At 44.0% G+C, this 13,370-nt stretch overlaps 1 protein-coding gene across 2 annotated transcripts in view; it reads right to left on the reverse strand.

Annotated features, from left to right (window-relative positions):
- Positions 1–13,148, reverse strand: part of MCTP2 (multiple C2 and transmembrane domain containing 2) — a 268,191-nt gene extending 255,043 nt beyond the window's left edge. Inside the window, exon 1 of one of the 2 annotated variants that reach the window (XM_068275141.1) lies at positions 12,903–13,148. The gene's annotated coding sequence lies outside the window, so the exon portion shown is untranslated. Of the gene's footprint in view, positions 1–12,662 lie in introns of both variants that reach the window. The other variant, XM_068275139.1, reaches the window with a different exon arrangement.
- Between the last annotated feature and the right edge of the window lie 222 nt (positions 13,149–13,370).

A 13,370-nucleotide genomic window follows, 5' to 3' on the forward strand; every position in this document is an offset into this window, starting at 1 on the left:
TAGTTAAGTATGAGAGCAGGGTAAAGAAGAAAAAATATAAAAATAAATAAAAAAAAAAGACAACCAAGCATGCCCTGCAACTTCCTTTGTGCAGCAATGTACCAAATAAATGATCATTTCCCGGTTTACCTGACTCTTATCGTCAAGAACTGAATAGTGATTTTAACTTTTGGATTGCCTGGTTAGCGTCCTTATTACTTGTGTACCAAATAAAAATAAAGAATTGATTTTGGATTGTATGCCCAACAGGGACGGATTTTTACTTTCCAGTGCCCTAGGCCTGCTGTCACCAACTGCCCTCCCCCCCCCCCCCCCCTCCCCAACCACCAAAAAACATTCTGTCCAACACTCTGACTAATTGATCACTGGTTTGAATGGGCTCATTTCAGTTGTGCTGCTCTGCCCCCCATTCAGCAAATAATTCCTGTAATTCGCTCTCCTGCCCGAATGTGCACAGCAGACGATAGTGTTCTGGGCATGCATACGGTACTTGAGAAATGATGCTGATGTATAACCAGTACTTCAGAGAATAAAGCCAGCTCTCACCACATGGGCTGCAGTTGAATGACTTATCACCTCATGTGCACCACTTATACAGCTCAAATACACACTCAGCAATCAAACAGATGCAAAACATATGCATAACTAAATACTTACCATGCAAACAGGAAAGCACAATGGGAGCTGCTAGCCTGGCAGTTACAAAATTATGGAAACAAATACGGGTAGAAGGCTGTGCATCCCTGACCTAATACTACAGTTGAATGGTTAATCACTGTGGCCTACACCGCCCCTCCTGGACTAAAAGTGCACGCCCCGCATCCAAACAATGCAGTACTGGTTTATGGAAAAAGTTTAGCTTCGATTATAGTTTGCCTGCATATGTTTTGCATCTATTTGATTGCTGAGTGTGTATTTGAGCTATATAAGTGGTGCACATGAGGTGATAAGTCATTAAAATGCAGCCCATGTGGTGAGCGCTGGCTTTATTCTCTGCTGTCCATATTGAATGTAAGTTACACCATTTCTGCTTAGCTGCTGCCAGGGTAAGGACATATGCTTTTAACTTAGGTCAGATAGTGTAGGGCATCTGCTCCGGAGAATTACCTCAACGTTGGTGCAGATGTCCAGTAAATTGTATTTTGCATACAAACTATAATCGAAGCTAAACTTTTTCCATAAACCAGTACTGCATTGGTTGGATGCGGGGCGTGCATTTTTAGTCCAGGAGGGGCGGTGTAGGCCACAGAGATTAACCATTCAACTGTAGTATTAGGTCAGGGATGCACAGCCTTCTACCCGTATTTATAACCAGTACTTGTCAAGAATGCATAACACTGTACCGGCCTCGGTTGCTGTGCACATCTGGGCAGGAGCGAGAAATTACAGGCAGCACGAGTGGCTAGAGCATGCGCTGCTTCTTTATCCTCTCTGTGACTGGCTGCAATCGGAGCCACAAACAAGTGGCAAGGCAGTGCAATGGAGAGGCGTCCATCCAAAACAGAGAACAGGTAAGTAGCAAACATCCTGTCAAGACCCACTTTGGATGTTCTGTGGTAATTAGAGTGGACCTGAACCCAAAACTTCCTCTCTGCTCTAAAATATATGCAACAACATTAAGCTTTAAAGAAAAACATTTCTTTGTTACAGCTGATATAAATCCTGCAATAAATCTGTAGTGTGTCTCCTTCCTGCTTTCATGGAAGCAGACATATTAACATCCTGTGCTTTAAAATGAGCTTAGTAGTTGTGGCAGTCAGGTGACACAGGGTAGAGACCAAATTACAACTTGTATTAGACACAGATGAGGGGGAATTAGACAGGCTCTCTAAACACATACAGGGTAAATTTCTCTATGCTTTCCTTCTGTCCTGTGCAAGAGCTCAGTTCTACTCTAAAGCATCTGAATGACATTTATATATGCTGAAAAATCTATGTATCTCTTTTGAATGCTGAATGTACATATGGGTGGTGTGCTGTAACATATTGACAGTATACAGTAACAAAGTCTGAAGAAGGCTTATTAGCAGAAAGCTTACTCTTTTTCTTTTAAACCAATAAATGGTGTCATCCTGATTCAAAACTCTCTGCTTTCACTGATGGCTAAGATGGTACAATGCTCTACTGCTACAGGAAAGTAGAAGGATGCCAAACCATACACACTAGCATAGAGGTAGTAACAGCTTAGGTGTGGTTTAAAGTGACAGTTTAGCAATGAAAGGGTAGCAAACATTTTTATTCCTGCAGTTCTCATAGATGGTAGGAGCTGAAGGACAGAAAATGAGTCAGGGAAGAGTTAACTGAGGAAGATAAGAGATCACTGCTGGCTAGGAAGAAAAAAAACCTAAAGCCATAAATTTAGGTAGAGATAAGAGTGTAATTAACAGCTGCTCTGGTCAGTGTCACAGCTGTAAAGGAGAAATTGAAGAAACTAGCAGAGCTCACTGATGTTTGGGAATGTCTGCATTAAAACTCAGCAGAACTTAGTTGTATCTGCTTTGTAATGTAAACCCCTGGTATTTCTCACATTGACTTGTATGTCCATCATACAGAGGAATGGATCATCAGGAGGTGACAGCAGATGCTGATTGTCATAACACATCAGGAAGTGAGAGAAAGAGAGAGAAGCAGGGATTGGGGAACTCTGGAATTCAGCTATAAGGGCCCGTTTCCCCTATCGTGAATCAGCATGCGGATTCACATAGCCAATACAAGTGGATGGGCCTGTTTCCACTTGTCCGTATTGCTGAGCGTGTTTGTGTGCGGGGAAAATCTGCATGGCAGAGCCGTCAGAATTCGCTCCCCACACACCGCTATGCGAATCGCATACAATGTATTTTATAGTGAAATCGCATGCGGTTTTGGCAAACTTTAATTTTGGTAAACTTTACTGCTTGTAAAGCCACAGTCTGACAATCGCCTAAATCAGTGGTTCTCAAACTACAGCAGTAGCACCACAAACACGTCCACGGGGTGTTGTGACGTTTCTCCCTGTCCTCTCTGCCAAATTGAACAGATTGTGTAGGTAAACTTTTATACTATACGGAAGTACATTTGTCCAATCAAAGTTGGAAGTGTGCACCAGGCTTTTATGATAAGTTAGCTAGCTTGGCTTGCTTGAGTCAGAAACATCAGCTCTAGATTTTGTTCCTTGCTTAGCAAGATAGCCACAGAATTATGTCGTGAAAGTGTTAGAGCTTACACATTTTCCTTGCAGGAGCTGCCTGCATACAGCAGTGCGGCTGAACATGCAATAATAAACCAGTAAAGCAAGTTGCACTTCACATCGGCAGGTTCAGACAAGCTGCAGACACATGCTATCAAGGACTAACAGAAATACAATTGATCATCTTCCTGCTGATGATGTGCTATTTGAGCATTGCTGTTTGAGTGGAAACAAAAAATGTGCAGATGCCAATCAGAAACCGGCAATCATCTGACTGGCCGCTGATAACTTAACCACAGCTGCAAGTTAGTTGATCGACAGTTCCCAGTTTTGTTAGGCTCCTGAACATTTTAATTTCTAATTTATATTTCCCATACCTCCCAACTTTTTGAGAAGAGAAGGAGGGACACTTAAGCCATGCCCCTGCTACAGCCCTGACCACGCCCCGTTTCAGCTATTTGAAGCGAGGAGCTGCTTAGATCACTTTAAGGGTACGTTTCCACTTGTGCGGCGCGATTTGCTCGCGGAAAACGCGTCAACGAATCCGCATGCGGTTGCGGATTCGTTGAAGTTTTCATGCGGAATCGTTCGCGATTTTAACCATGTCAATGCCAGCAAGCATTGACATGGGTTTTTAAACGAAATCGCAAGCGGAAACGCCGGGAAAACCGCAAGACTTAAGTGCTTGCGGTTTTCCTATTTAGTTACATGACCGACGATTCGCGTGCGGGCGTGCGGCTTGCGAATTCTGACGGCTCTGCTGTGCAGATTTTTTCTGCATAGCGAGCCGCACAGAATTCCTGACAAGTGGAAACGGCGCCATCCACTTGGATTGGTTGAGCGAATCTGCATGCAGGAAACGCATGCAGATTCGCTCTAGTGGAAACGAGCCCTAACAAGCGGTGGGGATACTGAGCAACAGAAAGCCTGCAATATGTTGTATCTGAGCAGAGCTGCAGCCATGCCCAGATAAGACTCCATGGGAAGCAGCCGCTTCACTCCTATTACGGAGCGCTAGTGATCAGACAGTTTACACGAGCAGCTGACAGGGATGAATTCACCACCTTCAGTCTTCTGTGTGAAGGAGGCCTTAAAGGGGAACTGAAGAGAGAGGTATATGGAGGCTGCCATGTTTATTTCCTTTTAAGCAATTCCAGTTGCCTGGCAGCCCTGCTGATCCTCTGCCTCTAATACTATTAGCCATAGCCCCTGAACAAGCATGCAGCAGATCAGGTGTTTCAGACTTTAAAGTCAGATCTGACAAGACTAGCTGCATGCTTGTTTTTGATGTTATTCAGATACTACTGCAGAGAAATAGACCAGCGGGGCTGCCAGGCAACTGGTTTTGATTAAAAGGAAATAAATATGGCAGCCCCCTTACACCTCTTACTTCAGTTCCCCTTTAAAGGGAACCTAAACTGAGAGGGATGTGGATGTTTCCTTTTAAACAATACCAGTTGCCTGGTAGTCCTGCTGATCTCTTTGGCTGTAGTAGTGGCTGAATTACAGACCTGAAACAAGCATGCAGCTAATCCAGTCTGACTTCAGTCAGAGCACCTGATCTGCACGCTTTGTCAGGGGCTGTGGTTGAAAGTATTAGAAGCACAGGACCAGCAGGAGAGTCAGGCAACTGGTATGATTTTAAAAGGAAAAATCCAACTCCTTCTCAGTTTAGGTTCCCTTTAAGGCCCATACCCACTGCGCAGTTCCTACGATGATTTTTCCGATGAACTAACAACGGGTACAGACGATTACCTTGACGTTTGACGCCGCACCGATTATGACAGTCAAGGCAGATCAGATCTTTAAGATCCCCGATGACTCCCGTGCAAAGTAACGCGATCGCTTGAACTCTCATTCGCTCCCATAATTTGCCGTTGCGTATACCCGTCGGCAGGAAGATGGATTGGGGAACGCTCGTCATCAGGAGGGCGTCGCTGTGATCCATCTTCCTGCATCGTTAGGAGAGTATTCAGCTTCAGAGAAATGCTCATTCCACAGGTCACGTGCTAACCAGGTGCAGACACTGATCAATCATGTGTAGGTCGTGTAATACCAATGGCTACTGAAAAATCTAATAATGGTTGTTTAACATATTTATGGCATAGATGATGGCACACAAGGGATTCCCACACCTCTGACATGACTGTATATCACACAGCCAGCGGTCTCAAGAGCTACAAGAACTATGTTGTTCTATCACCAGCTAACACACTATTGTTCAACTACACAGTGATGATCCATTCTCCTCAGAGAATTATTCCTGCAAAGACAGAATGCATTTACACTCAAGCGATTGATCAGCCAAACATGCTGCGTCTAATTGGTCTATGTCCAAGCTGCATAAACATACAAAAAAGCTGCATAAACTCAGAATTATTAGCATCTTCTCAATCCCCCAAACTCTCTAGCCTCCTTTTCAAGAAGACTCAGAATGAAATCAACTTTTTTTATGCTCTGAAATTGCTCTTTAAAGTGATCCTGTAGATCACATGACAGGAAACTAGTGGGGAGGCTGCATATTTACTTCCTGGTTTGGAAGTCCAGCCACACTTCCTCCCACTACTTAGCACATCTCTTCCCAGCACACCGTTAGTGTCGTAGTTTGGCCTCTGCTTCAGTGCACTGGGATGACAGGCAGGTCTGTGGAGTCGGTACAAAAATCATCTGACTTTAGTTTATGAAACCGCCGACTCCAGGTACCCAAAATGGCTCCGACTCCTTAGTCTAATTCATACCAGGGCTGTGGATATGGTACAAAAATCAACCGACTCCAATGTTTATGAAACCTCCGACTGCAACTTTGAGTAACCAAAATTGCTCAGACTCCTCGACTCCGACTCTACAGCCCTGATGACAGGTTTAACCGACATACACTCCACATTTTTGTTACCCAAAATAATCATTCATAATCATCTCAGATGTAAATCAAGCATAAAATATCAGCGGCCTTCTCTTCAGCAATCCGCCACACTGGATAACACTCATCTGACCATAATTGAATTTCTACTGCAGCGTGCAGCAAGACACCCATTGCTCATTCCCCTTTACTTCACAAAATAGGATAGAACATGCTGACAGAGCTCAGCAAAGCCCAATACAGCAAGCCGAGGTGCTGAGGAAGTAGTGATGCATAGTATACAGCCTTACCACCTGTCAGATACGCAGGGACTCACTGCAAGGTCACTTGAAGGCCTTATTCACACTACACAATAATGCAACACAGCACAATTTCCACACAACTCACTGAAAAAGTTCACATCTCTGCATAGCAATAGAGTACATTATCCGAATGTGCTGTCTGCATTGTGTTTCCAGATAACACATGCGAAAAAAACACGCATGTACTTTACAAATTAACCAGGCTATGAAGCAACACATGCAGTGCACATTAGGTAAGGCTCGCATTACACAGTGTGAACTAGGCTGAAGGGAACACAGAGGTCAAATGGCAGTGACTTTGGCCAAACAAACTGATCTGATTTTTGTGTTATTTCTGAGATAAGCTCTCTTTGCCTTATTCAGAGGGATGTAGTGCAGAGGTGGAAGCTATAAACTACACTTTAAAAGTTAGAACTCCTCATACAGAAATCGAAAATTGACTAAAGCTATAAATCATTACTTTACACTTTAAGGGCTGGAACCCACAAGAGCGGTTTTTTGAGCATTTTGGCAGCGCTGCGATACGCTAGCGTTTTGCCAAACGCTCAGCTAATGTTAATGGATGGTGCAACTTCCACAGGAGCGTTTGCGTTTCCCAGAAACGCAAACGCAGGACCTGCAGCATTTTGGGAGCGTTAGCGCTTCAATGTAAAGTATTGAAACGCTAGCAGAAACGCTCAGCAAAACCTAAACTGAGCGGTTTTGCTAGCGTTTTGCGGTTCAGCACACTGTAACAAAATTAAAAATAATTCACAGGACCAATCAGGATAAAAACGCGAAACGCAAAACGCTACACAACCGCTGAGGAAAAAAATACACTGTTGCAAAACGCGACCGAAAACTCGCATGAATCCGCTTGCAAACCGCTCATGCAAAACGCTAGCGGTTGTGTTTTGCGTTTGCGGATTTCAGTCGGTTCCAGGCTTTAGGCTGGGTTCACACACACATTACAATTTGCATGCAATTTGCGAAAATGCGTTTGCCGCAGATCTAATGAGTCAATGGAGAATCGTACATCTGCTTAAAAAAAAAATTTTTTATGCATTTACGTTTTTGCATGTGCCGGAAAAATCTTGCAGTATAAATTCGCACATGGCATGCAAATTCCCATTAGCAGGGGTAAAGAAAAAACACCTGTAAATTTGCATATAAAAGCAAATTTTAACTCGGAAAAACATTCCGTTTTTTGCAATGATAATAGTAAATCCTCCCTAAGGTCCACGTATCACTGTGATTTCTGGCTGCATTTTTCTGCATTTTTTTTTATACTTGCCATTCTGTATTTTGCATATTTTCATATCCAATTTTTTTTTGTTGTTCTGCCTTCAGAGTTTCCCATGTATATCATTAAAGTTAATTTACACGCAATTTATATGTAATCAACTTTACATTCGCATGCAAATTTTGCATTTAGTTCCATTGTTTTTTTTTGTATGGGATTCGCAAAAAAAACAAACAAAAACCTACAAGTAGGCCACTTCTGCAGATAATTCCATTGCCAAAATGCAGTTGACTTGCATTAGATGAGGGATGAACACAAATTTCCCAAAAAGTAAATTTACAAACAGTGTTGTGTCCTCACCAATGGCCCGCTGTGGTCCAACTGTAGCCCAGGGCAGAGGTATTACCACAACTATATGTGGAACGCATCCGCCTGTCTAGAATTATTGCGGGTGGCACAAAAGTGCGTCCCGCTTACCGGAATGGATCCAACAGATACATTGCAGACTGACAAGTGTGAATGGCTCCTAATTATAAGATAGGACCCATTTTGCAATGAGCAGAAAAACAGACAAAAAATGTCCATTGTCTGCTCAAGTGGCAACACAGCCTTATTCTGTCATGTGTGATAGGCCCCTAAGGCCTGGGACCCACTACAAAGCGCAAAGGCCTATCGCAATCACTAGCGATTTGTGGTGGTGCTTCACAAGGGATTTTGGCAGCAGTTTCCCTGCCGCTATACATTACATTAAAATGGAAATGCTTCCAAAACGCTGCATGCCCGGCAAAAGCAATTTGCCTAATGGCAATCGCTCTAGAGGAATCTGTCCCATCCATTTACATTGGCAGAACGTTGAGGGCTCGTTTCCACTATCACGAATCCGCATGCGTCCAACGCATGCGGATTTGCACATGTAATGCAAGTGGATGGGCCTGTTTCCACTGTAGCGTTGTTGAGGTGCGTTTTTTTCAGCGGTGAAAAAATGCACAAAAGAGCCGCAGAATTCGCCTGCGAGTGGAATGCATGCGAATCGCATGCAATGTATTTAATAGGGAAATCGCATGCATTTTCCCCATGTGTTTTTTGCCGCGAATTCGCATGCGAATTCGCATAGGTACCGATGTAAATTCACACAGGCAGTGACATGGTTAAAATCGCATATACCCTCACCTATGCAAATTCGCATGCGAATTCACAGCAAAAAACGCATAGGGAATCGCATCCGCATGCGATTTAATCAGCGGTGGAATCCAGGCGATTCCACACCGCAATAGTGGAAACGAGCCCTGAGGGAAATCACTAGCGATTTAAAGCAATCCCTAAAAGCTCAAAAGAAAAACTCTCTAGTGAGATCCAGCCCTAACTGATTCTTTCCGATTGGCTGTTTTCGGTTCCTGCGCCTGTTATTGAATAAGATTAACTTTCTAACAACAAAAAGTTTGAATAAATGATTGAACAAGCTGGGAGTGTTGTTGGCGGGAGCCAGGTACCAGCACTAAGCCGTGATCACACTGCCGTCCACATGAGTCAGGTTATTTATTTGGAAGCCGTGATGAACGCTGGAAATATGACAAGCAGCAGCTGAGCTGACAACACCAGTTGATCGTGAATTTGAAGCTATCATATTATCTTAATACCTTGGCTCTCTGAAGGGGGAGGGAGGAGATTAATGTGACGGCATCATTCCTGACGTAGAGGCACCTTAGAAATCAGTGTAGAGCAGCCTGCTGTGTACTCTTCAGCAGACAGCAGCCTGCTGTGTACTCCTCAGCAGACATGCTCTGTGCTATGTGTCACACACCGGCATGTATATTTAAATGAACAAACGTCATGGTTTATTATGTGTTGTAGAATAAAGCATCACTTAGCAGTGTGCCCAGGCAGGCAGCTGTGGCCTTTGTAAATCATTCAGAAAAAAACTCTTACAGATTTTGAACTTCAGCTTAGTCACAGTAATCTTGACAGATGTATATGTATACAGTATTTTAAGCCTAGTTCTACCCCTTTGTATGCACTGTATGGGCCTAGCATCTGTCTGGATATCCCTCTCCCGAATTCAGATGATTCCCGACACAGAAACCATCGTGGTTCTTTTAGGGGGAAAAAAAATGGGCGCTAGTCTAGTTGAGGGGGACCAGCAGGAAACCTCATTGGGAACAGTTGTACAATCACAGCACCCTCTACAGCATGAAGTGTTGTGATTGGCCCAATAATGTGGGCATAGATTATTACAACCTGGTAACCTAGCAGTTCGAGATGGTGCTGTCCACTCAATCACATTACCGGAATTTCACTGTGAGGTTTTCTGTTGGGTGCCCTAAAGTAACTAGCACCAAAAAAAAAAAAAGTATATACTTTTTTTTTTTTTTTTTTTAACATATACTGTAGTCGATAGGGCACTAGTCTAGTTTAGGGGATCCAGCAGAAAACCTCACAGGGAAAAGTTCTCCAATCACAGCACCTTGTACAGCACGAAGCATTGTGATTGGCCGAATAGTGTGGGCGTGTTTTACTGAAACCTAGCAGCTCGAGGGGGTGCTCTCTACCCAATCACTTTAAGGCCTTGTTCCCATTGCGTTCCACTCACGTGGCCGTTAGCGTTGTCCGATTTTCGACACTTTTTCCCCGATTTCTGTGAGTTGGATATTTTTGTTAAGCGCTTTTGCAGAGCGAGTGCGTTTTTCACTTCCTGACGTCAGTCAGCAAGTGAACTCTTTGATCCAGAAAAGAATAAATACAATGTATTTATTCTTAAGAACGCTCACACAACCGCTGCACAAAGCGATTTTGTGAGCGTTTTGCTTTTTCCTCTACCGTCCATTAAGGCGGAAGTGCCTCAAAAATGGCCCTTGCACCACTTATCTGAGCGGATCGGAAACGAACCGCTCAGATGTGAACCTTGTCATAGAGAATCATTACACAAGCACTTTCAGGGCGATTTTGAAAATTGCCAACGCTTAAAAAACATCTCAAAAATGCCCCTGGTGTGAACGAGCCCTTATGGAGTTTCCCTATAAGGAGTAGACTCACAGCCTGTGAGCCACTGGAATGGAAAGGCATTCATGAATGGCTGAGGGGGGGTCAGGTGCTGTTCATGTATGTACATAAAGGACTACTGAACTGAGAGGGATATAGAGGCTGCTAATTTTTCTTTTGAACAATACCAGTTGCCTGGCAGTCCTGCTGATCTATTTGGCTGCAGTAGTGTCTGAATCACACCAGAAACACGCATGCAGCTAATCTTGTCAGATCTGATAATGTCAGAAACACCTGATCTGCTGCATGCTTGTTCAGGGTCTAAGGCAGGCATGGGCAAACTTGGGCCTCCAGCTGTTAAGGAACAACAAATCCCACAATGCATTGCAGGAGCCTGAAAGCCACGGTCATGACTCATAAAGGCAAATGCATTGTGGGACTTGTAGTTCGGTAACAGCTGGAGGGCCGAGTTTGCCCATGCCTGGTCTAAGGCTAAAAGTATTAGGGCTAGTTCACACTGGGTGATGATTTTTTTTTTAGTGATTTACTGATCACTGGCAATCAGCAAAATGCTGTTGCTAATGCAAGTCAATGGCAGTGTTCCCACTGTAGCGATCGCTGGTAATTAGCGATTTGCTGATGGTGCATGCAGCATTTTTGAAGCGATTTTGGAGCGATTGCATTTTTAATGTTATAGAATCACAAAACCCAATCACTCCTAAATCATTTTTCTGTACAGTGAAAAAACTGCTTTTTGCTGATCACTGGCAATCAGCAAAACGCTACCAAAGCGCCCAGTGTGAACGAGCCCTTAGAGGCAGAGGATCAGCAGGACAGCCAGGGAACTGGTATTACTAATAAAAAAATATGGCAGCCTCCATATCCCTCTCGCTTCAGTTATCCTTTAAGAACAGGCAGCAACTGTTCGCTGGATGTGCCATGTAACATTCAGCGAACACACTAAATGTCAACTCCTGGCACCCACAGTGTCAAAAGTGCTGCCAATTAGGTGAAACATACAGCAAATAAATAACAGGATTCCTGGTTAAAGGGCAGCTAATCGGTGCAGTAACTGCTTGGTAACAACCATTCATGCTTTACAGCCCATTCTCACAGATGCAGTTTCCAGGTACATTCTCCTGCACCTAAAGAACACCAAGAGACCACCATTCTCTGTTTACAGCAAAAAGTACATGTAAAGCAAATATGTCTAAAAACTCATGTAAATCTCAGACTTTCTGTAGTGCAAGCACATAAATGGACCACAAAGCAAGCATTTTGTTTCCGAGCTATTGGAGTACACAACATACATTAAAAAAAACAGCATAGTTTCAAGATTCTTTTGGCACATGAACTATCCTGAATCATGGACCTCCCTATAGCTGCCCACTGTGCCCAAGGACTCCCTGTCAAAAAATAACTGAGTAGCAACCAATTCACCTGACTGAAGCATTTGATGCTGATCAGATTTCTGCTGAAATCATAACACTGCTCAGCTAGCTACATACCAGAAACAGACATTTACTTCAAATAAAGTTTAACACTTTGAGAATTAGAATTAGTGGAAGTGAAACAAAAAAAACTTTAGCATTAGGCTAATCAAATTCAGTAGCAAATGATAAATTATTCACTCCCAAAACGGATTGGCCCCATGCTAAGCTGTAGTATAGCCCCAGCTAATTCAGTTTCCTGAAAAAAAAATAAACACATTAAAAGAAAGAACAGCTGATCTGTAGTCTAGTCTCCTGAGCCAAAGCTGGTACTATTTACATGTGTAGGCTTTATTCTGCATGACCTGCATATTCTGCATGACCTGCATATTATACAGCCCTGAACAACCTGCTAGTGGTTTACAGCATAATAACAACGTGTACATCCCCACATATTTGGAATAGCTCTTTATCAGGTGTTACTAGTCACCTGGGTCTTGGGATTCTTTCTTCTGCTCTGCTTTAGGGAGATTATACACATCCAATCTTGATTGGTCAATCACTGGGCAATTTTTCCACCTACATTCTGTTTGTATTATTCAAATTCTGGTTGCCATACATTGCATTGAATTAGTAAACTTGAGCAATCACAATTGGATCTGTGTACAGCCCCCAAAGAAAAGAGTATTGAAGTAATTAAACTCACCCTGTAGGGTTCAGGAGCAGTGAGCAGCTGTCACTCCATGCAGAAATTGATAAACCATAACTAATCCAGCCCTCTGGTCTCTGCACTAGGACCTGTGTAGGATGAGCTGCTGAACAATAGGCTCGCACTGTGTAAACTTTCCTGGCACGTGCCCCGCACTGCTGGCCGCGGAATGCGCTCCCCTGATTGGTGGGCAGAGCCCTCGCTGTCCCCCTTGTGAATACAGAGCCAGCTGCTCACCTGTCCCGCTCTGCTGTGCACATCTCCGGCCGGTGTGCCCTCTATAGCGCTGTATGTGTGCTGCTCCACCGGCTGGGGCAGTCCACCTCTCACCAGCGACACTTCCTTCTCTCGCATAACCAGCCCTAAAGGGGAGGAGGCCAACCTGTCAGAGCCGAGCCCCGGCCAGCCATGTGCAGAGAGAGCAGGGGAGGGAATCTGTGCGCTGCTGCTGTGTCCAGGTGTTCTGCTATCCGCCTGTCAGGACTCAGGAGTTCTCACCGATCTCATAGGACAGCGGGGCGGGCTGGCCAATGTGCTGCCAAGCGTGTAATGCGCTCTGCTGCTGATGTCACACTCATAGCTTAATCGGCTTCAACTGTACAAAAGATGACTAGTTAAAGAAGAGCTGCAGTCGGATAGCGCTCCTGTGTGAGCTCCATGCCACATGGTGCTCTGGTCTACTTTAGGGGGACCCAGCAAGAAACC

This window comes from Hyperolius riggenbachi, chromosome 3 (genome assembly GCF_040937935.1).
Source record: "Hyperolius riggenbachi isolate aHypRig1 chromosome 3, aHypRig1.pri, whole genome shotgun sequence".
Classification (NCBI taxonomy): domain Eukaryota; kingdom Metazoa; phylum Chordata; class Amphibia; order Anura; family Hyperoliidae; genus Hyperolius; species Hyperolius riggenbachi.